This window comes from Ictalurus punctatus, chromosome 13 (assembly GCF_001660625.3).
Source record: "Ictalurus punctatus breed USDA103 chromosome 13, Coco_2.0, whole genome shotgun sequence".
NCBI lineage: Eukaryota > Metazoa > Chordata > Actinopteri > Siluriformes > Ictaluridae > Ictalurus > Ictalurus punctatus.
Genome location: NC_030428.2, coordinates 24,009,877 through 24,036,449, shown reverse-complemented (window position 1 = coordinate 24,036,449; position 26,573 = coordinate 24,009,877). Strand labels below are relative to the sequence as shown.

The window sequence follows — 26,573 nt, the reverse complement described above, 5'->3', positions numbered from 1 at the left end:
ACAGGCTATACTAATTAAAGCCAGAGTCATCAAGTCGTCCTTCAGAACACTGGATATCAGGAACCATTTGAAAGCCAACAAAACAAACCAACATGTTTTTTTTTTTTTTTTTTAAATACTTCTCCAATGAACAAAATGTTTAAAGTGCAATTTGATTGGTTGAAAACATGGCATGTAGTTGAATGATACAAAAATCTTTATTTGAAATGAAATCCTGGATGAAGAACTTCATAACCCCATAAACCTATACAGACAAATTCCCTCTTGTCTTTAGACGACTGTGTTTACGAACAGTTCTCAGTACTTGGAATCAAAGAGATGCGGCTTTTTTCCTGCAAAAACTACAGAAAATGGCCTAGCGATGAGCCCCAGTTTGTCAATGTGGACCATTACCTTCTTTATCGAATTACCACGTATATTTGTGTCCTAGTTTTCATGGAAACGAACACCATGTGCTTGTGTTTTTTGGTCTGTACATGGTGGATTGGTTTTTAGCGGTTTTAATCGCCATGGTAATGTAAACCACACGGGCTAACCTGTTCTGGCGCAGGTTGTATTCTGCGTAAGAAAACGCAAGCCCAAATTGGACCAATCAGATACGAGCAAAGTGGTATAAATCTGACACATCAAAGTGAACCCTTTGGTGTTTGTCGCTACGGTCGGTTGTGGAGAATCCTGTGGAGCTAGGAGCGCAAATAATAAGAAGAGCACTTCGAAGGGAAAGAAGTTTTTGGGACAGACACAATCCCCTTGGTTTTTCCGGATGACCATCTGTATGAAAGATATCGATTTTCAGTAGAGGGTAGAGTTTATCTACGCCGGAATATTGAGCCACACATTAAAAATCGGACACACCGAAGCCACACTCTTACTGTACTGCAAACTGTATGTATTGCTTTGCGGTTCTTTACAAATGGTACATATTTGCATGCAGTGGCATTATTCCTGTCCTAATATATTTTCATAGCTTTATATTTATTTTATTATTATTATTATTATTAAAACAATTGACATTTATATCAAATGAACTTATATGGCATATGTTGGGGTTATACATTTTCAATCCATTTATTCGCATCGTATGCCTATGAAAGTAAACTTATGCATTTTACACAATCAGCAATGTTCCCGAGCTCCAACGGTGTGATTTTTGCGTTTAGTGTAGGTTTAAATTCTTCATATTTCTGCATAATAATTGAATATAATTTAATTTAATTTTACATAATGATTGCTCTTCACCCGGAAGTATGCGCACCTGCTTTTCTCCATGTTGAACACTATTGGCTGTTTGCTGCAAATGTCTGGATTGCAAGTACACACGCATGACGAGTAAACCTTAATTCAGGGTTAAAACCTGGGTTGACTGAGAAAGTTGGTAACCCGCATCATGAAACCTGCTAACCATAATTAACCCAGATTGGATTTGTTTGGTTTTGTCAACTCAAAACTTACTCTGCATCACTGATTACGTTTACATGGAGAGCAGTAATCTAATTACTGACCTTATTCTGAATAAGACAATATCGTGATTAAGGTGTTTACATGAGTCGCTTTTAGAATTTAACTTTCATGTTCCCGTTTTACGTGTTATAGAACTTAGATCGATTAACGGCACACGTCATTACGTCCCCACGCCACGCCGTCCGACGTTCCCTCCAGAGTTTCACGTATCGACGTACAGTTGGTCTTCGTTATGGGACCGTATACAGTTTTGGCTGTTTCATTTTTAATTTTTACGAAAGCTTCAAGTGCGGTTAATTATTTGTCGTGCTATACGTGCAAATAGACGACTGTTGAAGCCGTGGGCTGCGTCCCAACCCACATACTTGCCTACTGTATAGTAGCTGAAATACTGTATTTCTCCTTCTATATACTGTAGCAGGAAAGTGCATAGTTTGGGACGCAGCCGTGCTCTCTTGTTTGCTGTCAATCCGTTGAGCGCTGCCGTGTGTGTACGCGTCCTGTCTCAAAATGCGGTGAAAACTCCCACAAGACGCTAATAGTGTGATTAAGGTGTGTACATGTCTGTAACGCACGTCGATAACGTGACTAAAACAGGAATACTCCACACGCCTTAATCCCATTTGTGTTTACTTCGAGTATGACTTTAATCAGATTAAGGTCATCAGTAGTCGCTGTTTACATGCTAGTTTCTTAATCAGAGTATCGTCTTAATCGGGTTCATATCGGACTATTGTTGTCCATGTAAACGTACTGTCTGAGTTTGTTCAACCCGCTTTTTGAAACAGGCTTCTGTCCTTTCACTGTTTTGTTGCCTGATTGTGTTCACTTGTTCTGTGTTTAGTTCTAATTAGTCTGTTCATTTAAACCCTGTTGCGTCAATGTTTACTTGTGACGTCATGCATACTTTTGTTTCAGTAAGACCCAACCTTGATTTTTCTGTGTTTCTGGGGATTTCCTACTTCTACATTTTCCTAGTTTAGACCCTTGCCTGATCCCTTATTTCTGATTATTGATTTATCCTTTTTTAAAACTCGGCCTGTCTGTGCTTCGACTTCTACTATGGACTTGGAATTACCTTGAACTTGCTTCTTGGATCACTGCATGCTCACTGGTTTTGAATATTGTAAATTATTCATTTCATATCCACAGTATTTATTGGTGTGTACTAACGGATGGTTTCGAGGTGTTAGAGGTCGATCCGGTCGGTTCTTCGTTTATTTAGTCGGTCCGCACATCGAACAAGCTTCGATGCCTTCATCATCTCAATCTCCAAACTCTCTTTTGACAAACATGTCAGCACTATAGTAAAAACATCTTTCATTCATCTCCATAACCGCTAGACACCATAAGCTTTCATCCGAATCGATCATCCACACTTACATTTCCAGCTTTCTTGACTACGGAAACGCTCTCCTTATTGGCATTAGCGCAGACTCCGTCCACAGGCTCCAAATCATTCAGCACTTCATCTCGAAAAAAAAAAAAATCCATCCTTCTATTCTCTACATGCTGGATCACTATCCTACAGTATCTTCCAACCTTTGTAGTTTGAGACACTCTGGGAAAGCACTTCATCTCGGGAGCTCCCTCCCTCTAACTGTCAATCTTACTCACTTCTTATCTTCAAAACTGAGCTGTCTTCCTAAAGCTGACTATTTAAAGCTCTGCAGCACAACCCCCCCCCCCCCCCCCCCCCCCCCCCCCGCCCCCCGACAGGACCATCGCTCCACATCTGTACTTTAAAATCCCAGCATTGTGTCATGGACTGTAATATGGGTGCTATTATGCTACAACGAACAATCCTGCTGTAATAATGCTGCTGCTGCTTCTTTCTTGTAGAGCAAAATGTCATTTTTTTCTGCACGGGAGCATCATCAGAAGTGCTCGGCCATGCATGTGTGCAGCTTGTGAGTGTACTGAGGGAACAGTGTTACTGGCACAGATTCTATAGTGCATCACAGACAGCTTTTCCACGTAGAGTCTACATTGTTTGCTTTGGTTTATAGTCATTTGCTGCTGTAAATACACAACTGTATAGCCATGTTCAGCTCTTCTTCTTCAGCCATGCTATAAAATTTATCCAGTTTTGTTTTGCTGTCCTCTTTAGTCATTGTTGTTGTTGTTGTTGTTGTTGTTGTTATCAGTGGTGGTTGTAGGAGTAGACTTGAAGGCTAAACAAATGATTGCTTCCTTTCTGTTTGGAATACACCCATTCAGCCTAGAACTATTTCCCAGGGCAGAAATTCATTTCAGGCTGTTGCTCATACTCGTCCCTTCTGCATCAGGGTCAGTGTGTCCTGTTCTGTCCAGGTATCCCTGTTATCTCTGTCTCTTTGTTTGTGTCCTCTCTAATGTACTGAGTACACTCTCACACATCGTCGTTGTGCATTACGCAGGAATGTGTACATGCTGACTGTTCTGAACAGTTGTACACTGTAGCTCACGTTCCGGACTATATACAAAGTGATTTTGTTGAGCCCATAGACAAGCTTCTTAGTTCTAGGAGACAATGGGGACATTCTGGTTAAGAATCTACAAAGTTGGCACTGATATATTATGGATGGGACTTTGTGTAGAATTTCCAAGTTCCTACCTTCTTACAAATGTATGTATTCTTTATCCAAATAAAGAAGAGAAGAGATGTGAAAAGCAGAGAAGAAATGTGAAGAGATGAGTGAGGAGAGAGTAAAGGAGAGACGAAATATGAGGAAGTGTGAAGGGATGAGAGGAGAGAGAAATGAAGAGAAGATATGAGAAGAGAAGAGAAGAGAAGACATGACATAAACACAGATTAGTCTTCTATCTGTCTAAATGCTCAGAAGTCACCACAGTTCCTTTCTTCTGGGGTTCTCAAACTAGGAAAAAGTGCAAATTTCCAAATGTGAGTGTCACAGCTCAGTCAGATCAGAACTCAAATTCCCAAGATGCAACACTCACTTCTCATGCACATGCGCTCACCATCCCCACGGTTCTGATCAGACGCACCTGGCACCAATCACATTCTGTCACAGCTCAGTCAGATCAGAACTCCGGGGATGGTGAGCGCATGCGTGCATGAGAAGTGAGTGTTGCATCTTGGGAATTTGAGTTCTGATCTGACTGAGCTGTGACAGTGAGCAATAGTCAGGGCTTATAAACCCTAATGGAATAGGAACAGATGCTAAAAGTCACAGTCTGTTTTTAAAGTTAGTTAGTTTGTGTTTATTTCTGCCAGATTTCATCTGGCCTGGAATAATACATCTGGAGATATTAAATCCTAAACATGATAAAACAAGATTATAAGAATTTTATTAGAAAACATTATAGTTTTTCATGGGAATGAAAAAAAAAAAATGTGACGATATTAGAATTCACTCCAAAGACTTTGGTTTTAAGTCACAAGCAACAAATAAATAAATAAATAAATAAATAAAAAGAATGAACAAAATCTGAGACATGCAGCAACAACCTTATCTGCAGTGACATGGAATGAAACACTTTCTGCTGACAGAGGAAACCTCGCTGTCTAACAAGTTCGGTAATTTACACTGGCCAGCAGCCAAGCAGCCTTTTATTTTCCCCGTCTGTGCTCTTTATTATCATGCAGCGTGCTCACGTTACAGCGGAGCCACACTGAGCAGCGAGCGTATTGATCAAGCTTCAGAGATTCCATATCACACACACCACAGCTACTCAGTTATTCAGCTTTTTCACACACACACACACACACACACACACACACACACACACACACACACACACACACACAGGGCAGGGCAGTGGGGATTAAATCTGAATGCTGGCCAAACACCAAAGTCCTAACAGAGTAATTGGATGTCCACACAGCAAGAATGAAGAGGAAAAACTCAAGTGACCGTGCCAAACACAGATTTCTGACCTTCAGAGTCCGGACTAAGGGAAGACAAAAGAGGGAGAAGGATGTAAGAGCAAGTGGGGAGGGGCAAGAGAGCTAGAGAAAGAGGGACGGGGGGAAAAAAGAAAGAATGAGGGAGCGAGAAAATGAGGGAGAAAGAGAGACTGAGACAGCACAATAAACAAAAGTCAAACGCAGCATGGAGCAAATAACGAAAGTGAAAATAAAATAGAGAGAGAGAGAGAGAGAGAGAGAGAGAGAGAGAGAGAAATGTGTCAACAGAGATAATTAAAATGTGAATTGTAGAAGCCCATTAACATTAATAGAAAGTTCATCTTCTTCACGCCTCTGAGTAACATGTCTGCATATAATGGGCAAATTCCTTCAATAGGAACCTCAGTGAGAAAGACAAACGTAAAACTCCATCTAAATCCCATTATAGTTCATGTATTTATTTCTTTTTCCATTCCATGAAGTGATCCCATGTTCATCCTTATAGACTTAGTGCAAGCATGGGATTCTACTAGATCTGCATTTCTTTTTTTTCCTGCTTATCTGGAAGTGTAGTCAGAAGCAATAGGATGTGCACTGATGGACATTTCTGTCTGTACAGACAAGTCATCATTAAAAGAATAAATCATTGGAACTAAACTAGGAAAATACAAGTACACGAGAAGTCTAGGCAAAACGACGGTACAAGAACGGCAGGGTACAAGAATCAAACTCACGCTCTTTTCCCAGAAAACTCACAAGGTACAAGGACAGAAGAAAACATGAGTAAAAAGAAAACATGGGAAAGCAGTTAAACAAGGAAACAAGGATGCAAGTAAACAGGAAAAAAAAAACAACAACACTTGTACAAGGACACAACATCGCAAGAAACAAACTCTTCCTCATTATCCAGGAATTTGAGTGCTTACAAGAAAGTTGCAAGAAACATGAATCACTTTTACAAGGGTCCAAGAAAGCATGGAAAACATGGAAGCAGGTACAAGGAAGCCAAGGTAAGAATGATACAAGAAAATCTGGGAATAAACATACAGGAAAACAAAAGTACAAATAAATAAGAAAACCAAGGACATAAACATGGATACCAGAGACGATAGGAGTGAGCACAACTATTCACAAGAGACAGAAACAATCCACTAGTGGCTAGCGTGTGGCACTCTCACCGCTGCAGCCCGGGTTTGATTCCTGGTCAGGGAACCAATCCCAGCCATTGGAGGGTTGCACTATTACTGCCAGTCCCAAGCCCGGAAAATGGGTAGAGTTGCATCATGCCCCCCAAACGAGAGCAGCCGAAAGACAGGGGGAAATAAATATTTTTATTTTGTACCTTCATCAAATAAGGGGCGCAGGGTGGCTTAGTGGTTAGCACGTTCGCCTCACACCTCCAGGGTCGGGGGTTCGATTCCCGCGGCTCTGTGTGTGCGGAGTTTGCATGTTCTCCCCGTGCTGCGGGGGTTTCCTCCGGGTACTCCGGTTTCCTCCCCCAGTCCAAATACATGCATGGTAGTGTCTAAGTGTCTAAGTGTCTAAAGTGTCTGTAGTGTATGAATGGGTGTATGAATGCCCTGCCCTGCGATGGATTGGCACCCTGTCCAGGGTGCCTTGTGCCCGATGCTCCCTGGGATAGGCTCCAGGTTCCCCGTGACCCTGAAAAGGATTAAGCGGTATAGAAGATGGATGGATGGACCTTCATCAAATGAATGAAACTGAGTAACAAGGAAAAGTGAATGTCTGAGAATAGTCACAATGGAATTGTCATGAAATCCATGTAATGGAAGTTAGGATGGATGCAAGTGCAGATAAGAGCTTTTAATAAAGAGAAGCAGGTAGACAAATCCAAATCATATGACAATAGCGTCGTCAAAAAACAAACAATGGGTCAGGTGATCTGCAAACAGACATAAACATGAAGAGGTAAGGCAAGAAATGAGAACAAGATCAGTGACCATGAAGCAAAATGACGCACAGGGTAGAAACGCTGGTGCGGTGATAACACTCAATACTTCACAAAGTCATTGTGTTCAAACAGTCTCTTTATACTGTGGTTGTGAGTGCTGTGAATTTGATGCAGTTGTGTGTGAGTAGAATGAATGTGAGTGTTCTGGGAATTGCAGTCCGTGGTGGCCATGTTTGTAGGCCGCAGTGCAGGATGGGAAATGTAGTCGCTGGTTTGCTGTGATATGACAGGCATTCTGATAGAGAAGTGCAGTCTGACCGGTTACACTGGGAATCGAGGCAGGACTTTACTGTCTACAAAGGCTGCACAGATCATTCCAGTGATTTCAGACTGGAGTGTCCACGTCACCTTTTAAACGAAACACACTGGGCAGAAACGAGGACCGTGGAAGCATTCAGGAAGACCCGACTGCTAACTGTCAAAATGTCGCAACTTTCCTAAAGGTTTTTCTAAAGGTGAAAACTCAGTGGGCCATGTAGATTTATGGTGAGATCAAATTCACCCTCTTTCCTCAGGAATTCGTGTTACATTATTCAAGGCTATAAACAGGAAATGGCATACAGTGGAGGTTGATTGGGGGTGTTTCGTGGTACAGTAAAAACATGACGAAAATAAAACTCCCATTGACCGCTTGACCTCTCGGGATTAGCACACAAAGACCTGAAACCAAGCAAAAGGAAACTATCAGCACCCATCACAGCTACTTCAAGCCAGCGCTACACAAAGCCATGAGGAAGGGACAGAGAGATGTAAGGGTTTGGACCGCTCCCAAAGACAGTGCATTTGCTCGCAAACAAGAAAGCCTATAAGGCTTTATCAATCACCAGAGGTCACGGCATGCTTCTCTGTCCTTCTTTAAAATTGAGTTTTACACAGAGACAAAGACAGAAGGGCACAGGTCTATTGAGGTGACGGAGAAGAGAGAACTGGCCTTTCACACATGGCTCAGATGAAGAAAGACGCCATGACAGACACACAAACCCATACACCTACACAGGTTTCTGATACATCCTGCTACTGTGAGGTTAAATTGAAAACGAGACCTTCGCTTCTTATTAGTGAGGGTTTTTCACCCCAAACAGCAAGCTGAGCATCTGTTGCCTGGCTTCAGCGTAATAGGAGGAACAGGAGGAACCCAAGTCTCACAAATAGTTTTTGTGCTGGTGACTGATAGTCCTGGGATTTAAACTTACACCCTAACACACAACGGGGCTCTTGAGACTTTGATTGGATTCTAGCTATGTTGAACCTATGGTACTCACAAATCCACTGATACAGAAGAATAAACCAGGCCTAACTGGTCCTGCTTACTTGGAAAGAATGATGGCATTACTCTCTCCACTGTCAAGTACAGAATGAGCAACAGAGTTTGGAGGAAGCCAGTGTTAGCCTTTTATCCAAAGTTTAATCAAAAGTGCCTTCCACCTCTGGCTGAATCTAAACCTAAAGATGACGAGGCAAACATGTGGCACTATCTAGAGATGCAGCATGACTGTACAAGCTCCCAAAATACAGCACAACAGCCTTAGAAAACGGCAAATTGTCTCAACAGCCATATGCTCATTACATCAACGGTGAAAGTGAAAGCAACAGACTGTTTTGGATTTGTTTTAGGTAAATCTTAGCTTTATTACCCTGAAAATATCACTTAGCCCAAGCAGTTGGGCGTTTCTGCAGAAGGTTTTATAATTTTGAAATCTTTCAAACAACGTAAGTAAACGATCGACAGCTTGAATATTTAATATTCATGATTCGGCACATTTTCTAGGTCCCTATTTAAACATAAGCAATGTTGTGATATTGACCATGTTAACTGCTCTGTACAAAAAGTCAGATTTTCCTCATGTCTAATCTCTTCTACTACTGAAGCACGTGTTCAGACGATGGATTTGTTCTAAAATGGATCATAAGGTTTTTGCAAGGTCTGTCATTAAAGCAAAAAGGGGACGTACCAAGAACTAAGAAACTCTGAAATTCGTGTAAATATTTCAAAGATTTTACTTTTCACTCAAGTTAGTCAATAATGTTGTTGTCAATAATGGTGGTTGTTGATGATGGATGGATGGATAAATGGATGGGTGGCTGGATGGGTGGCTGGATAGATGGCTGGATGGATGGATGACTGGATGGACGGATGGATGAAATTGTTTTTTTGGAGACTAAGAACCCTTAATTGCCAAAAAAAAAATGAACTGATCAGTCAAAAAAATCAACTGAACCTTGTTCCCTTTGCAGATAACTTTGAACTTTGAACTCTGTCTTACAATCTCTGGATATTACACAGCCCCAAAGTTGTAGAGCACATTTTCTAACTCAGCAAGTACAAGTAAAGTAACTACTGGTGTAGTAGTTACCTGAGAGCAGACAGTATCTAATCTAGGGATCATTTCACAGCTATTATTTAATTGGTTTTTTGTTTTGTTTTGTTTTTACCTCAGTCTTCCCCATTTCCCCCTGTTTTTGCAGCAGGAATGTGAAGCTGTTGAAGGCTTTGAATGCCAATTTGGCATAATAATCACAAAAGAAGTTGCTGTCACAAATCTGTCCTTTTCCTCCCAGATGAGAAATTATAGGCACTGTGAAGTCAAGTCAATACTGTAAACATTTGCCTCCTATTTAATAAAATAAACGCTGGGACTAGTTTGCCACTTACTTTCCATCTGTGCCCAAATAAACAATTTTTTCTCCTAATTAGATAATGCACTAGCTGGTGCATTATTATATATTGATTTGCACTAATGGAAACCATACTGGAGGCATTTATATGTGTATATATAGAGCAGTTTTCTTTAATGGAATATGTCATTTAGAAATGCATTGCACCAGGCATTACGTCAGTGCTAAGCTGTTTCATTAAAGGATGCACAGTGACTGCTTGACACATCCCCGAACGTGGGCATATAATGCTTAGACATCAGGGCAGTACAAAGTCCGAGTAGGACCAAGTACCTTTCTTGACATGTGCACACATACATTCATGTGAAAAAATAAGTATACCCCATGGAAATTGTTTGCTTTAGGACATATTTGGACAAGCAAACATTTGAGAAACAGTGCCTATTAATAAAGTTGATATACTTGAACAAAACCACAAAGGAAAATGAGCCTTTTCAATCATTTATTCAACAGAAATATCAATAGATGTGATATTCTTCTGTGGAAAAGGTACTTACCTTTTAGCCAGTATATCCTCCTTTAGTAAAAAATAACTGCCTTTTTGCAGGCATTTTGCAGAATTGTCCACCAGGCTTGCCAGAATTTTTGACCACTCTTCCATGCAATATTCTTTCAGAAGATGTCTGAGGGTTTTCTAGCATGTACGGTCCGTTTCAAATCCTCCCACCACATTTCAATGGGATTCAAATCCGGACTTTGACAAGGCTATTCCCTAACCCTTTCTTCTTTTTGAGACATTCCTTGGTGGATTTGCTAGTGCGCTTAGGATCATTATCCTGTTGAAAAGTTCCACTTTCGTTTCAACCTCAACTTTTGGACAGATGGCCTCACATTATGATGCAGAATTCATAGTTGATTCATGAATGCAAGCTGTCCAGTCCCTGTGGCAATGAAGCAACCCCAAACCAGAACATTTCCACCACTGTGCTTCACAGTTGGTATGAGGTGCTTCTCCTGAAAAGCTGTCTTTGGTCTGCACCAAACATGTCTGCTGGTACTGTGGCCAAACAACTCCATCTTTGATTCGTCTGTCCAGAGCACATTATTCCAAAAGGCCTGGTCTTTGCCTATATGCTCATTGGCAAACTGTAGTCTTGCTTTAATGTTCTTATTAGACAGCAAAGGCTTTTTCCAGTCACGCCTCGCATACAGGTTAAATTTGTGCAATGTCTTTCTGATTGTAGAAGCGTGAACTTTGATACCAACAGTTCCAAGACTTATTAGCAGGTCCTGTGATGAAATTTCGGGGTCCTTGAAGACTTCTTTTTTCATCAGACGGTCTGCTCTTGGGCTGAATTGGCTGGGACGGCCAGTCCTGGCCAAATTGCCAGTCGTTTGAAATCTGCACCACTTGTAGATTATTTTCCTTACAGTGGAATGATGTATTTCAAATCACTTGGAAATCTTTTTTAAATATCTTGCCAGACTCATAGGCAACCACAACCTTTTTTTTTTTTCTGAAGGCCTTACAGAACTCTTTAGATCTTGGCATGATAACAGCACACACCTCAATAATAAAGGGAACACCAGACACTAGATATGAGAGGGGTATAAATAAGACCGGTTCCACCTGCACTCCCTGAGCAGGTTCTAATCACCGGCACAAAATCATTGCGAAAAATGTAGGGGTGTACTTATATTTTCCATGATCTGTTTTTTTGTTAATTTAAATTGTAAAATTGTAAACTTTATTAATAGGCACTGTTTCAAAGAGGATCCAATGTTTGCTTATCCAAATATGTCCAAAAAAAAAGCCAACAATTTCCTTAAGGTGTCATTTTTTCCGCATAGCTGTACATGACTGAACTTGGTAATTTTTGCTAGAGTGCTTATAGCAGGAATTGATCTCTTAGACTTTGTAATAAAAATTTTAATGCGTTTTGGCATGCTGAGGTTATTCCGCCGTGCTAAAATTGTGTGGGCCCCGAACACTCCTTCCACTACTGCTTTTGGCAGGAGTTTGAATAATTTAATTTCAAAAATGGGGATTGCCTCCAAAAAACACTGATGACAAATGCTCACACCGAACTATACTTGATAGAAGAGTTCTTATTACAATCCATTCAACAGTGGTCAAATAAAGTAATAAACGATTAGATAAACACTACATGAAACAGAAATCACTCAAATAAACAAAGACAACCTCATACCTAGCTAGCTCAGTCAATAATAAGCTCAGCTAAATAATAAGTAGCTAGTCCAGTCAATAGTAAATTAATAACTTCCTAGCTACCATGCTAATTAGAGGCATGGATGAGATCCCCTGAGGGTACAGCACTCCACAATATCACTAGCTTTAAACAGCCTTAAAACCTTGCATTTACCAACTTAGTTCTTGTAGCCATTTCTCAATTTTAAAACCGTGTGCTCACAGTGCATTGTGGGGAAAAAGACAGTCCCTCAGCAATCAGTGGTATGTATGAAACTTCACCCAGCCACCATTCTGGGATTTCTGTCATTCTGTAGCCATGTCCGAAAGCATATGGAGAACATTCAGTGCACTCATCAAATCCCAACATGCATTGCAAAAGCGTAGCACGAATGACAAATGATGTACCCTAGAGGGTGCAGAATACCTATAATACTTTTTACCAATTATAGGAAATAGGGAGTACTCATCGGGAAAGAAAAAAAAGGTTCCTCTGCCGTTCTCTGGGTGGTTAACAGATCTGGTTGCAACTGTGTTGCAAGATTCTTAAAAGAACTTTTAGGTCTCCTACAGAGCCAAACCAAAGAACCATTTAGGGGACAGTTTCAGACATGGTGCAAGAAAAGTGTTCTATGACCTGTGCCTGTTTTTCAAGAGCTGATAATGTGGGGAAAAATTTATTAAAATAGCTCAATCTTCCATCCATCCATCCATCCATCTTCACCCGCTTACTCCTTTTCAGGGTCGCGAGGGAACCTGGAGCCAATCCCAGGAGGCATCGGGCACAAGGCGGGGTACACCCTGGACAGGGTTAGTGCAATCTTGTACCCTAAAATTTTACCGAAGGTTGAAGAGCACAATTTCAGACATGGGGCGATGAAAAAATGTTTTGTTGTGCAGACATTTTTTAAAAAAGTGCTTACAAAGTGCAAACATGGATAAAAAATGGCTGAATCGAGAACCATAACGGATTCTAACGCTGACTTGCAAAAAATCTCTGAAGGCTATTAATATATTCTCTTGTAGGACCTGGAAAGTTGAAAAGCTGATGTGGTGCAGATTTTCATTTTTAACGGGGTTTCTTTTTCACAAGAGGTTCCACGTACCCCTTTTAAACGCTAAGAACTCTTGATAATCTAAAGGACCCAGAGATGTGTTGTACGAACACTAAGTAAATGCAAGTATGCACAATTACAGGTCACATTCATCTTATAGAATCATGGCAGTACTTTAGAAGGTGTTGCTAGCATGGTATCCGAAAGCTGTCCAGAACTTAATTTAAACCTCAACTCTCGTCCAAAGATCACAAGTCGGTTTGGTTGGCTGCGGTCCCATCTGTGTGTAGCGCACGGAGAGCACTCGGAGCAGACTCGATCACACGCTGCCGTTAACGAAGCGGACTGTTAACGCGCATCACAGGAAAGGATGCTGCTTTTGTTGTTCAATCAAAACACACACCCCCGTGGGGCTATTAGTGTCCATTACGCAATCTGAAAAAACGAGAGGCTGATCACTCGCCCATTCCCAAATGTTATGGGTAAATCAACAAACACGCCATCGAAATGGGTAATGAGTGGAAGGTAATGTGCCATGTGGCGAGAAAAGTGTGTGGGGTTTTTTTTTGTTTTTTCCTTTTTTTTCTTTTTTTTTTTTTTAGAGCGATGCCAAAGCGCTGTCATGGGCTAAGACAGTTCAAAAGCAAGAACACAGGCTTTGTGTTAAATAGTGATGAAGACATTTAGGTGTTAAAAGCATTAAAAGCATTTTCTGTCTCTCTTTCTGTCACACACGCTTGCGATATATTCAGCTGTAGGTTTGCTAAACCCAGACTATTATTTGTGAAGCAATGTCTATAGCTATCTCTATAGAAGGAACAGAAAATAAGAGATGCCTGTGTGTGTGTGTGTGTGTGTGTGTGTGTGTGTGTGTGTGTGTGTGTGTGTGTGTGTGTGTGTGTGTGACTGTGTGTGATGAGCAAAGGTATGAAAAAACATATCATTTATGGATTTTGGGCGTAAACTATGGGTCCGATATGAACACCACTTCCCATCTAATGTTTAAAACAGGGGCGTGGGGACGATTTTGAACGGGGGGGTTGGAAGCTGAAATGCTAGGATGCTAGGGGTTTTTTTTTTGTTTTTTTAATTAAGCACTTAAAAGCTCATTTCTAATCACTATAGGGACCAGAATGTACTAATTACTGTGGTTGTAAGAGCGTATTTGCAGTGACAGAAGATTGAGAATACTGGGGAGATTTAGTCACAACCTCCTTTAATACTTTTCATTGGTTGAATATTTGTAAAACACGCAGACAGACATAAAGGGTGACCAATAGCATTGATTTGTGGAAAAAGAAAAAAGAAAAGAAAAAAAACCTAAATACGGAGATACAAGTTCTGATGTAGGTCACTGAATGAAGCTCAATTTATTCATTAATATTACTCCCAACAGAGGATTGTTCATTTAAAACACTAGCTACTATAGTCATTAAGAACAGCTGCTAGTCAATGTAGCTAGCCACAGTACATGTTGAGACGTGGGGGCCATTCTGTGAGGAATGCCACCTCTTAGCTCCTGCTCACCAACAGTGGGAGCGATCTTCACACGATGGCGCTCCCGTCCAAAACATCCAACACTGTGTGACGTGAACTAGCTGGCTAACTGGTAGCTATCCTCAGTCTTTTCTACTCCTATTCTGTCCTCTTCCTCTTCAAATATTGCAGGATGCTCATCTCTGTGTGAACATTCTGACTAACGTTACCATTAAAGCGTTTATGGACACGTAGCGATGGCACGTACGTACAATTTTGGTGTGCGAGCTAGCTTGCAAACTCATGCATATTTGACAGTTTCACAGGCTAAATAATTATTTCCACAACCAAACTGTCGATGGGAACCAGCCAACGATCAGCGATTTCATGGGCTGAAACAGCTACGATATCCTACCTCAAATACAAAGTGGTAAATCTTTCATCTATACGTTAGTGTGCTCGAGATCGCCTGAAAGCTGTGTCGTTTTTTTCCCCCGCTTTCATCGCGGAAGACTAGCCACCTCTCTGAAAATCCATACCAGGTTTTGCTTGTTACCTTGCAGAGACAGACACTTTGCTCTCGTCAAGCTTGGAAACAAGCTCACATGCAAACGGGTTCAGCGAGCCCTAGCTACTCGAGTCTGACCCATGCGCTTATTATAGTGAAAGTTCGTTTTTTTTTTTTTTTTACTGAATTGTGTTTGTAAAAGCTGCGGAATGGATTAATTTGGACACTGTCCAAGTCTGAAATCCATTTCGGGGGGGGGAGGGGGACTAGCTTTTAAATGTGGGGGGGACATGTATAATGGCTCCTACACCCATGGTTTAAAAATAATAGTATTTTTTAAGCGATGTAGGATTCAAAGGCAATTTTATTCCTAACACTGCATTTATTTTGCTCTTCCAACCAGCAAATGGATTAGAAAGACACTCAAAAGGACAGAACAGTATGTGATTTCAGAGACCGAGATGAATAAGCAAGAGAAGGATGGCAGGTTTCTGCTCATTAACCAAACTTTTGTCAAAAAACCACATACAGTACAGTACTGTGCACACAGGGTGGGGGCGGGAAATCGAATACACCAATACCAATACAACTCCAAAATTCAGTGTCTATGAACACCACGTTTGCCGACTCCTACATAAACAGAGCACTGTTCAATAATTAATACTTCAGCCAGAGATAGCCCTGGCATCAGGCTGTAAATCAGGTCTTAAAAATGTGTGTGTGTGCGTGTGTGTGTGTGCGCGCGCATGTGCTTACAGTGCCTGATCTCTAGACAGACTGTGGAGCATGTGTTGACCTTTCAGAAATGCTCATAAACAGCCTCCTTTGATAATTAATTATAAGTATAATTTTAGAATAATTAACACTGCAGTTAAAGATCTCGTCTCCTCAATAATAACTGAAATGACCAATCATCCTACTTGACCGTTAGAGAGCTAATCTTGAAAAAAAATGCACCTTAAAGTCACCAGAATTCCAGAATTTGTTGCTCTGTGGTGCTGCTGGTTATCGCCTGTGCAAATTGTCACATGTTCACCTTGCACATATTAAGCCCCGCCTCCCAAACCCTTGCCAGTATGTGGATACGGATTGGTTGCTCTAAATTATAAAGTCATGTCTTTTAAAGGTGCATTAGGTAAGATTAGGGTTAATGGTTAGGTAAGTACGACATTTGAATGTTTCCCGCCCATGTTCACGAAGCTCCGCCTCCAGGATCTATGGCGTCCCATAGAGTGTCAAGGAGTCGTATACAAACACAAACAAGCATTCCGGGCTCGAAGTTTTCTCAGCGACTCGATACGCTTTTGCTAAGATGTTCTGCATCTTCCAGGTTATTTGTACAAGTGAGGAAGAAAGCAAACTGTCTGTTGCCCCTTTAAATGTTTACTGCTGGATTTGACAACTGCCTTTAAGGCATGCGGTATAAGTGAGTTTGGTGTAAACGCTTTTCCGTTACTCACTAAAGGGAAACACCTCTACAACGAAGAAAATAATATATACAGTATGAATGCAGTAAGGTTTATGTCGATTGGTTCAAAATTCATATCGATTTTGACCCATTACCCTCCTTCCAGAAACAAAGCCCCCATGCTTAACCATCTCACACTTTTCCGTCACAAAAAAAAAAAAAAGACAAGTATTATCCACCAAAAGACGGTTCTGTTCCAGTACTAAAATGCTGCTGGAGTGGAGCCAGGGAACCCGATGATATGCGAGCTTGGAGCCAGTGTCATTTTGTCACCATGGCAACAGCTGAATTTAAGAAAAAGCAACAAGGGTTTAGATGATTATTGTCCTGGAAGGAATAAAGCAAAAGTAATATCACAATCACGAATGGTTGGTCTGAGGAAGAAACAACTGTATCGCACAGCAGCAACGACACGAGTGGGAGCTACGTGGCTAATACTAGCACCACTGCATTCGAGAGCTTACATACTCAGAGCTGACAAACAATCATACTAAGCATCTGCCCTAGTACCTAGGAAGCTGTGAATTCAAATCCAGACAATTTCATAAATATCTGTAGCGGAGTCCCCTACCTGAGAAAATAAACGACCTGAAACTCTCATAGAGTTTGTAATGGTTTTAATGGTTATAATGGGAATTGTAATGGTTTCAATGGGAACTATAATGGTCCCTGTGGGTCTCTTCCGGTAATTTATTGCCTTCTATTGGTAGCATGTTATGCCTAGTAGATACCATTAAGGCCCAATAATGATAATATTAATGGTTTTAATGGTTAGCAGATGGTTTGTAATGGTATATTTAGTAGAAACCATTAGAATTGATGTCATGGTTTCTGTTGGGTTTTTTTTCCAGCAGGGCAGAGCAGACGCTAGCCAATCAGACACAGTCTGCTATCTGTAAACGACGAGTCAGTCCGTACAAGAATTCGCAGAGTTGTTTTGTGATCGTCATGGCCAAAAACGCGTGATTTTGCTGCAGCTGTTGAAAAAATTTGTGATGCAATTTGCGAACTTTTTTTTTTTTTTTTGTCGCTTTTTTTTTTTTTTTTTTGGAAAACTACTTGAATTGGCGAAATTGCAATTGCACGAAACTGTTGTTTGGTAAATGAGACCTTTTAGACGTGATTCGAAGGTGGCGTTGGCTGAATGCGCGTTGTGACGATGTCACATGACGCGTCTTGAAAGTAACGACTCGATTTCTTTTGAAAAATTGCACGCTCCTGCGAGTTTCCTTCACGTTTATGTTCATTTCTGCATTCGCAAAAAAAAAAAAAAATCCTGGAGGGACTGACTTCAAGAATTTGTCTTTAAACGGTCAAATAAAAAGTTGAAAAAAGATCTCACTTGTAAGATCATTCAGAACTGGTAGTATTTTTATACTGTAAAAAAAAAAAAAAAAAAAAAAAAAAAGGCCAAGAAAAAATTAAAACAACAACTCTAAAACAAATCCATATTCAAATTAGATTTCAGAAGCAATTAATTTTTTTACATTCCTTTCTGTTTATATATCTCTCCTCCTAAGCTGGTAGTGCTTACTAATGATGTGGAAATGACCTACAACTGGCTGGAACTTGGAGAGAAAACAGGCACGATTGTTTATACGCTACAGGTCTCCTGTGTTGCTCTTCCTCCACAGATTTATGTCAGCTTTTGAACCTACAGCTTTGCCAAGTCACTGGCAAGAATTCTAAGCCTCTGATGTTTCCTAAAGCACAGTAGTAAGAGATATGCCTGCTCCATGATTTCTTTCAGAATGCAGATGGTCTTCCTCTGGGTGCGAAGTGGAAGAAATAAGCAACCCGTACTCTGCTCTTTGGTAATGTTAAGGTGTTATGTTTTTTGTTTTTTTACTTTTTGCAAACTATGGAGTAAATTTAAGGCTATGCAGTCAATTAGCTGCAAAACCGATAATGTTTGAAACATACTGTATACTATTTTTAAAAAGACGGCAGAATTATGAAGACAAACTATTCGATGTCAGTTTTAACTGTAGATATAATAATTCCATCATATATTTTGTGGCTTAAAGTGCCGGCGATCGTCCCCTACTTTAGTGCCGTTTATCCGTTATACACTCACTCCTTCACTATTTACGATGTAGAGACTGGTCTGTCTATAGGGCAGCAGTAAATCAGACACCAGACTGAATTCAGACAGCGTGAGCTCTGGAAATGCATTCATCGTGATGTGCAGTTACATAAACTATCCGAATGTTACAAATCGCCTAGCAACCTGATACCACAAAAAAAAAGGAAGAAGTAGGCTATTACAAGCATTTTCCTGTAATAAATAGAACAATCACCCAAAAGTACCTAGATTTAGTGGTCATTAAACAACAGTTTATTGACATTTATATGCACCGTGATATGTCCTGAGCAGTAAATTCCAAGCCAAAAGATTTCACTATGCTGTACATTCTGCTTTTTGTACAAGTAGTACACTGGATATATCGTGCACTGTGGATGATAAGTCAGTGTAATATCCATGGAGTAAACTCAGGATAACAATATAGGAGCTGGGATTGATAAAATTGTGGCCTTTACACGTAAGAGTGAAAAGGTAGAGAACTGTCAATTTATTAACCCCTATAATGTTCAGAATGAGTCTCTGATCCTGAGTTGTGGTCATACGTTTAAATACACCTTGTGGAATATTTAAAAACGATTTTTTAATAAATAACAGGGATAATAAAAATTGCATTGCGTTGTTTATTTAGTCCTGCTCTGAATAAGCTATCTCACATAACAGGTGTTCACATGTAGTCCACAAAACACAATAATACCTGAACTGACACTAATGAACCAGTTCAAAAGTTTACATACCCTTGCTTATTAATACTGTGAGTCGTTACCTGGATGATCATCGACTTTATGTGTCTATGTTTTGTGAGAGTTATTAACGAGTCCCTTGTTTGTCCTGAGCAGTTAAACTGCCCACTGTTCTTCAGTAAAATCCTCCAGGTCCTGCACATTCTTTACTTTTCCAGCATCTTCTGCATATTTGACCCCTTTCCAACATTGGCTATATGATGTTCAGATCCATCTTTTCACGCCGAGGACGACCGAGGGACTCGTACACGACTATTACAAAAGGTGCAAATGTTCACCGATGCTCAAGAAGGCAACACGATACAATAAGAGCCGGGGGGTGTAAACTTTTGAACAAGATGATCGGTGTTAAATTGTTATCAGTTTGTCTTCTGGGAAACATGAAAACATCTTAAGTAGCTTCCGAAGGGCGGTACTAAATGGAAAAAGTAAGATCTTTAAACAAAATAATAACACTTTACAGCGATCGTTATTTTTAAAAAATGATTAAAAATGATTTTAAAGATGACTTTGAAGACTCTGCAAGGCGTATGGAAACTCAAGGAACCAGCTGCGCTACCAATTTACGTACATTTGCACACAATTCTGTGAATAAAATCTTAACCTTAACTTGCAACTGACTATAGATACACACACCTGCATCCCAGAAGGACATCTCTAATTAGATATCTAATCATAGATACATCATCCTGCTGGACTTCTCAACCAGAGCTGCACTCTAAAGACATGATTTGGTTTTGTGTCTATTCACGATAATCACAGAGCATTATGCAAATGTAAGATCTTTGCTGTAATCACTCTCTTACAGCATGTGCCTCAATAGCTGAAAATGGTGTATTGAACATACAATAGAGATAAAAGCTGCTGCTGAAAACTGAACTGCTAGCAGGTAAAGTGGCACGACGACAGAGGAGCTGAACCTACCTGAAGTACAGGATGAGTCTCAGCAGTGTCCACTCCACCCCCCCCTTAGACACTGTCCTCACTGACACACATCGCACGCACCACCTGGACAACACAACAGCATAACAAGTACTCAGTTCATGCTTACATTTGAGTTACACATGATCTCAAACAGAGATAAATACATGTATTGATGTAGGTTCCGAATATGAAACCGAACAAACTAATCAAATGAGAAATTTGACAAATGTACACATTCAAATAAGCTAAGGTGACGTGGTTTGATTTCATTTGAAGGTCATAAGGCGATGAACAAAGCGAACAAAAGTTTATTTTTCATGCACATTCTTATATCGGCAAGTAAGACACAGCATCGGACTGAACACAAGCTGGCCTTTGTTGAAAGCTGACCTTCAACAACAACAACAACGACAAAAAATCCGAACAGCTGCCTTTATAGCAGGACTGCTTTCATTCCATGATTTCTTTTGACACATTTGCACAAAAAGTGACAGAGCAAGAGTGCGTGAACGAACAGCCGATAAAAAAAACTCGCCCTCTCTTCACAGGCATTCACAACTCCATGGTGGATCAAAATACATTTTTTCCTGCGCTGTAATTGACATTCGGTATAATTAATAATAACTGTCCGTGAAAGAGCAGTTTTAATCTTTAGTCTAGCGCCTAAGAACAGTGTTTATGGAGAATTGTAAAAAATTGCATGCCGAGCTGCTCTGAAACTGCACGGGGATTGCGCGGGAAAGTTCTGAAAAATGTACATTTAAAGGCGCTTTTTGAAAAGTGTGAATCCCGACGATGTCACAGCCAGCCATGGCCAAGCCAAGAGAGCACATCTGGGCATGCTGTCTGGGTAAGAGGTAAAAGCATACTCTCTGTCCCTGTCAATCACAGCAACACCAGCCAATTGTGGGTGTCTCTGTGCTCATGTATACAGAAGAGGGCAGATAGCACTTTCCTCCTAGTACAGAGGTTCTCAACCTTTGGAATAATGATTATCAACCTGAGGAATAATGATTATCTATTATATATATCTATTATATATATATATATATATATATATATATACATACATACATATATACATACATACATAAATACATATATATATACACTGGTCTGCACTGACAGCTAGCTAAAAGGCAGGCTAAGCTCCGCCTCTCCCCAGCTAAAAGATAATACAGAGGGAGAGGGAATGTGAGGTTTTCCCATTTATGCACATTCTATTTGAAAAGCAATAAAATGACACATAGTACCCCCCGTCTGTGTTTTTTTCTTGAAAACAATTTGCGCCCCCTTTGCGATCTCTCCCCCCTGGTGGAGAAGCACTGTGCTTGTGTGTTACACAGCAAGAGCAGCAGTTTGAAAAGATGTGGCTGGCTGGCTTCATGCGTCTTCAACGCAGAGCATGTTATTCTTGACCCTCTCTGGTTGGTAGCTGGGATATGATAGGGGAGAGCTGGCTGGAGGACGGGAACGAGCAGGTGACCAAATCGAGGCGAAAATGGAGGGAAATCCGAATCACTCAACCACTCAGTCACTTACATTAAAATAAACACGCTCTGGGTAGAAAAAAAATAATAATGCTAAATGTCACGTCTTCATTTCATTGCCGTTGATTTACCACAGGTTAAACAAAATGCGCTGTAGGAACTATCTTTAAATTGATTCACTCAGTTGCACCCTGCCATCAATTTTTATGATGTCATGTCAGGCAGATGAAGGTGATAAAAATGTGGCTCATCACTCGTTTACTATCTGTACTGTACGATGTCTTGCCGAAGCAGTGCTTTGAACATTCAGCACCTGAACATCACTGATCTGGTCACCCAAACACCTTACTGACATGCTTTATAATGAGCTTTCCTTTCATTTGTCACCTCTCTGTATGTATCCACGTAACCTTGCTATGTTTTCTTTTCCAGACAAAGCACGTCGTTCGTGCCGCCATTTTTTTCATTAAACAAAGTACCGCAGTTCTCTCCGAAGTTCTGACCGAAGTGGAAAACGCCCGTTTAAAATATACATTTTGTCACAGTCCTTTCCTAATAATTACACATACTATCCCAGATTACAGCTAGGCTCAGGTTTAATCATTATTATTTATTTTTATTTTATTTTAAGGAAATTTACATTGCACACTGACTGTCTTCACCCAGACCACACTATTTACCAAGCACTTTCTTCTGAAAAATGATTCAGGGCCACTGGAACTGGGACTGATAGAGACATTTATATAGTTTGCTTGCACTTCATAAAACAGCCAGTGATGTGTACTGTACTAAAGAGCACATGACTGATGGGAGAAATTCACTGTATTTTATATATTGTTCTATTATTTCACATATACTTCACTTGAATATGTACAGCACTGCACAATGTTCTACTTTATTGCTATGTTTTATTATTATTATTATTATTATTATTATTATTACAACACTTGGTGTGGGTTGTAACTTTCACTCTCTCTGTGACCATTAAAACATCATCTAGTAGCTAAAGATCATATTGTGGTTTATGTTTTTAATAAAAAAAAAGCAAACCAGCACTGTCATACTACTGCAATATCTTTATTTAAGGCAACGAAAGAAATTCTTTGATAAGTAAAAGTAAACTTTTGTGTGATAAGTCAATGTATAAATATAACGTATTGATCATAACCATGATATGTACAGTCATGTCATAACCAGCTCTAGTCCCAGTAAACAAACTCAGATTCTGATCCAACACGCGTTCAGTCTTTCTAAGCTGCTTAGCTGAAGCACAGCACTGCACTGACCGCCAACACTTTCAGGAGGGTAAAGATTGAGTTAAATTCGATCAGCATGTTCCTGCTCCCTCGCTCTCCTCTGAAGTGCACTCATCCTGCAGCTCACCCTCTAACGCAAATGCAGACGCTGCCAAACTCCCCAAAGGCAGCAACAGAATCTGTCATAAAACGCCTGCCAGTGAACAGCGGCTCTGAATCCCAGCTCGCTGCACAGCTTACAAATATAAATGCAATGTAAGATGTTTTCTAAAGAAGCGTCATTAGAGCTTGAACTACGGCTGTACGCGAAAACTGTCATAACAAATCTGTCAACAGCAAATGACGGAATATTTCACGCTCCGGCGCATCGAACTTAGTCGATTGAACTTTTTATGTTTTGGAATGCCAAACAAAACACAACGAAATGAAACTTTACAGTCTGATAGTTAGTTGTAATTACTCTTAGACTCGAGTGTTCTCTCCCGTCATACACTACTACTGTAGCAACCAGAGAGCGTGAAGGCTAACTCCTGCTTCTTCTGAGACACATGAAGCCAGTCAGCCATGTCTTTCTGCGGCGTCAGTGCAACATAACTCCGTCGGAGGAAAGCGCTATCAACCCTCTTCCGCATACCTGAGCTCACAGATGCCCACAATTAGCTAGTGCCACTGTGATTGACAGCGTATAGAGAGTACGTCATCCCTCCCAACCTCCCGGCCATGGATGGCTGTGACATCGTCGGGATTCAAACTCACGATCTGCTAATGATCGGACAAACATGTATGTGTTTATTTAAACTTACTGTATGCATTAGTTTTGAAACCACTACAGATTTATTTTACTCATATTAATACTGTTCTAACACATTAAAAGATGAATTGTGCAGCCATAATGTATGCCAGAGGTTTGTATGTTGAAACCTCACACCAATGTACTAATGATATTTTATTATCATGTTTCCTTATGTGACTAACATCAATGTGTCTTTATTCTCGCTGTGGTTGCTATCGGCTTAACTAGACAAACAAACTTAAATCTGCACAAATGTGTTGCTTTCATTAATGCATGCTGCTGCTGAAAATTAAGCACGGCATAACACAAACAGAACTGGTGCAAAGAACGTTCCAGGAGAAAGGGGAAAAAAAGCATTTAGTGTCAATGTGAGGTTCGTTGTAATTGCTGAAACCACAGTGATCTGCCTCATTTTACCCAGACAGCTTTGCTCCTGCGTCTGACAGCTGCATCATGCTGGAAATCAGCTCTCCCACAGTGCAGCGTGGGTGTAGATCAGACGTCTAATGACATGTCTCCTAATGACAAGGTTGTGAGTTCAAATCCCTGCACTGCCAGTCTGATGCTGAGCAAGACCCTTAACTTTCATCTGCTCAATTATAAGTCACTTTCAATAAAAAAAAAAAAGAAGCATCTGCCAAATAAGTAGATGGAAATGACACCAAAGTGCACATACGCACCTCCAGCTTAAGTTTAATTTAAGCTTAGGGTTAAAGGCAAAGCTGTTATTTTTAGCCTTAAATTGTATAATGTTGGGTAAATGGCCTGACCCCTGATGTGGCATTTATTTGGAACAAAGTGATTATCAGGTAATATCATTTTAAACGTGTCAGAGAAAGCTGTTTGATCTGTCAGTCTGGTGATGGCAGATGGTAAATATTGAGCGAACAAATATTGATATACAGTATACACTGTAAACTGGGACGATCGCAGCTACAAGAACGTGTTGTACAGTCTAACCTTGTTCCTTTTATTCTGTCTCTCCGTGGGTGTCCATCCGATAGCAGCCACTGCTAAAAATATCATCGTGTTAATAATAAATTTTGATCTGTGAACATACATCAGCAAGGTGTATTTTGCACTGAAGAACCTCCAGTGAAGCAACAGCGAGGCCAAGGCTACTTTTAATTCTACTCTATTCCTGCCATTACATGATATTAGTCTCATGATTACTGCGACTGCCATCGTCGAACGTTTCGGACATAAACACTGCGGTAAAATGTGGTGACAAGGCCATCGTCACAGGTGAACGTGAGAATATGAACTGGTTCCGTGTGAGAACACATCAGTCTCCTCAGCAAGAGCGAATCAAATCAATTTGCCTCAGACCAAAACACAACCTCTCGTCTCAGAGCGTAGAGAAAAGTGTCTCAGCTATACGACCTGTCTAGTCTTTTTATATAAACTGGAAATCTATTAAACTATTGTTAATACTACTATACTCTGCGTTTCCTTTTCTGGACAATCAAATAAAACCTGGGCTTCACGGCAGACATGCACCAATGATCAGTTACGCTAGTAATATGTCAGGAATAAAACGTTAGTAATCAAATAATCAAAGATGAGGTAGTGTGATGCAACCCAGTGCAAACTGAAGGTAATATTACCACACAAAAGTGTTTTATTCTTCTTATACCGCAGCAATTTGCCAATGATTACACTTTTTTGTGTGTGTTTTATTAAATAAAAGGCTTACATGGCATACATTTGATCCATTTAAGCTTGCTGAGGTAGTTATGGTGGCTCAGAGGTTAAGGCTTTGATTCAGAGCTCAGAAGGTCATGTATTCAAATCCCAGCACTGTGAAACTGCCATGGTTGCGTCCTTGATCAAGAACCATTCAGCGTCGTATCCTGCATCGGCCAAATGTACAAAATTACGTTATACTATAGAAGATATTACTTTACTACTGTATAAATATGTTGTACTGTAAATTTACGGTACTTATTACAATTGCTGAAAAAATTTGCAACAACTGATAGTGTACGCATAAATGTTGGACCAAGATACATATGTAAAAGTACTATCAGGCTACATAATTATTTCATTCTCAAATGGCATCCAAGTCATTCCTTCCTATGTCTGTATTCCTTATTATGTTCTACTGGCCATACAGTACACCGCAGATAAGCCTATACTACGCTACCAAAATAGAAACACAGTGCACTACTGCATCCACCCTTAGTTGATATAATATCCTCAGATATACTAAAAAGCTTAAAACATTTTAAACATTCATGATCTGCACATTTGATATAAGACCGTATATCTATTTGAGTCCTCTCAGTGAATATTCTGGACTGGACATTGTGTGTCTACTTTCGCTGTTCAGCCAAACCACTTAACAGGATTATCTACAGAGCAGGATATCATTTATTAAGAGTGTATTGCATACAGGACATGTCACTGGAATGGACAAAGGCTGTATATTACTTCACACAGAGACGAGCGGCTTCCTGGCTGTCCTGGGATTTGAACTAGAAAAGAAATAAATAAATAAATAAATAAATAAATAGATAGATAGATAGATAGATAGATAGATAAGAACCACTCACATTGTGACATTCCTGTGCACATACAGTAGATGCATGCTAAATGTATGGGAACGTATGGGAATGGATTAGCATGGTGACTAGAATAGCGAGCATGATTTTGCAAAACACAATGAA

At 40.2% G+C, this 26,573-nt stretch overlaps 1 protein-coding gene across 1 annotated transcript in view; it reads right to left on the bottom strand.

The window, feature by feature from the left end:
* chrm3b (cholinergic receptor, muscarinic 3b) overlaps positions 1-26,573 on the bottom strand; it is a 113,597-nt gene that overhangs the window by 60,878 nt on the left and 26,146 nt on the right. Inside the window, exon 2 of the mRNA XM_017484339.3 lies at positions 20,366-20,449. The gene's annotated coding sequence lies outside the window, so the exon portion shown is untranslated. The remainder of the gene's footprint in view (positions 1-20,365; positions 20,450-26,573) is intronic.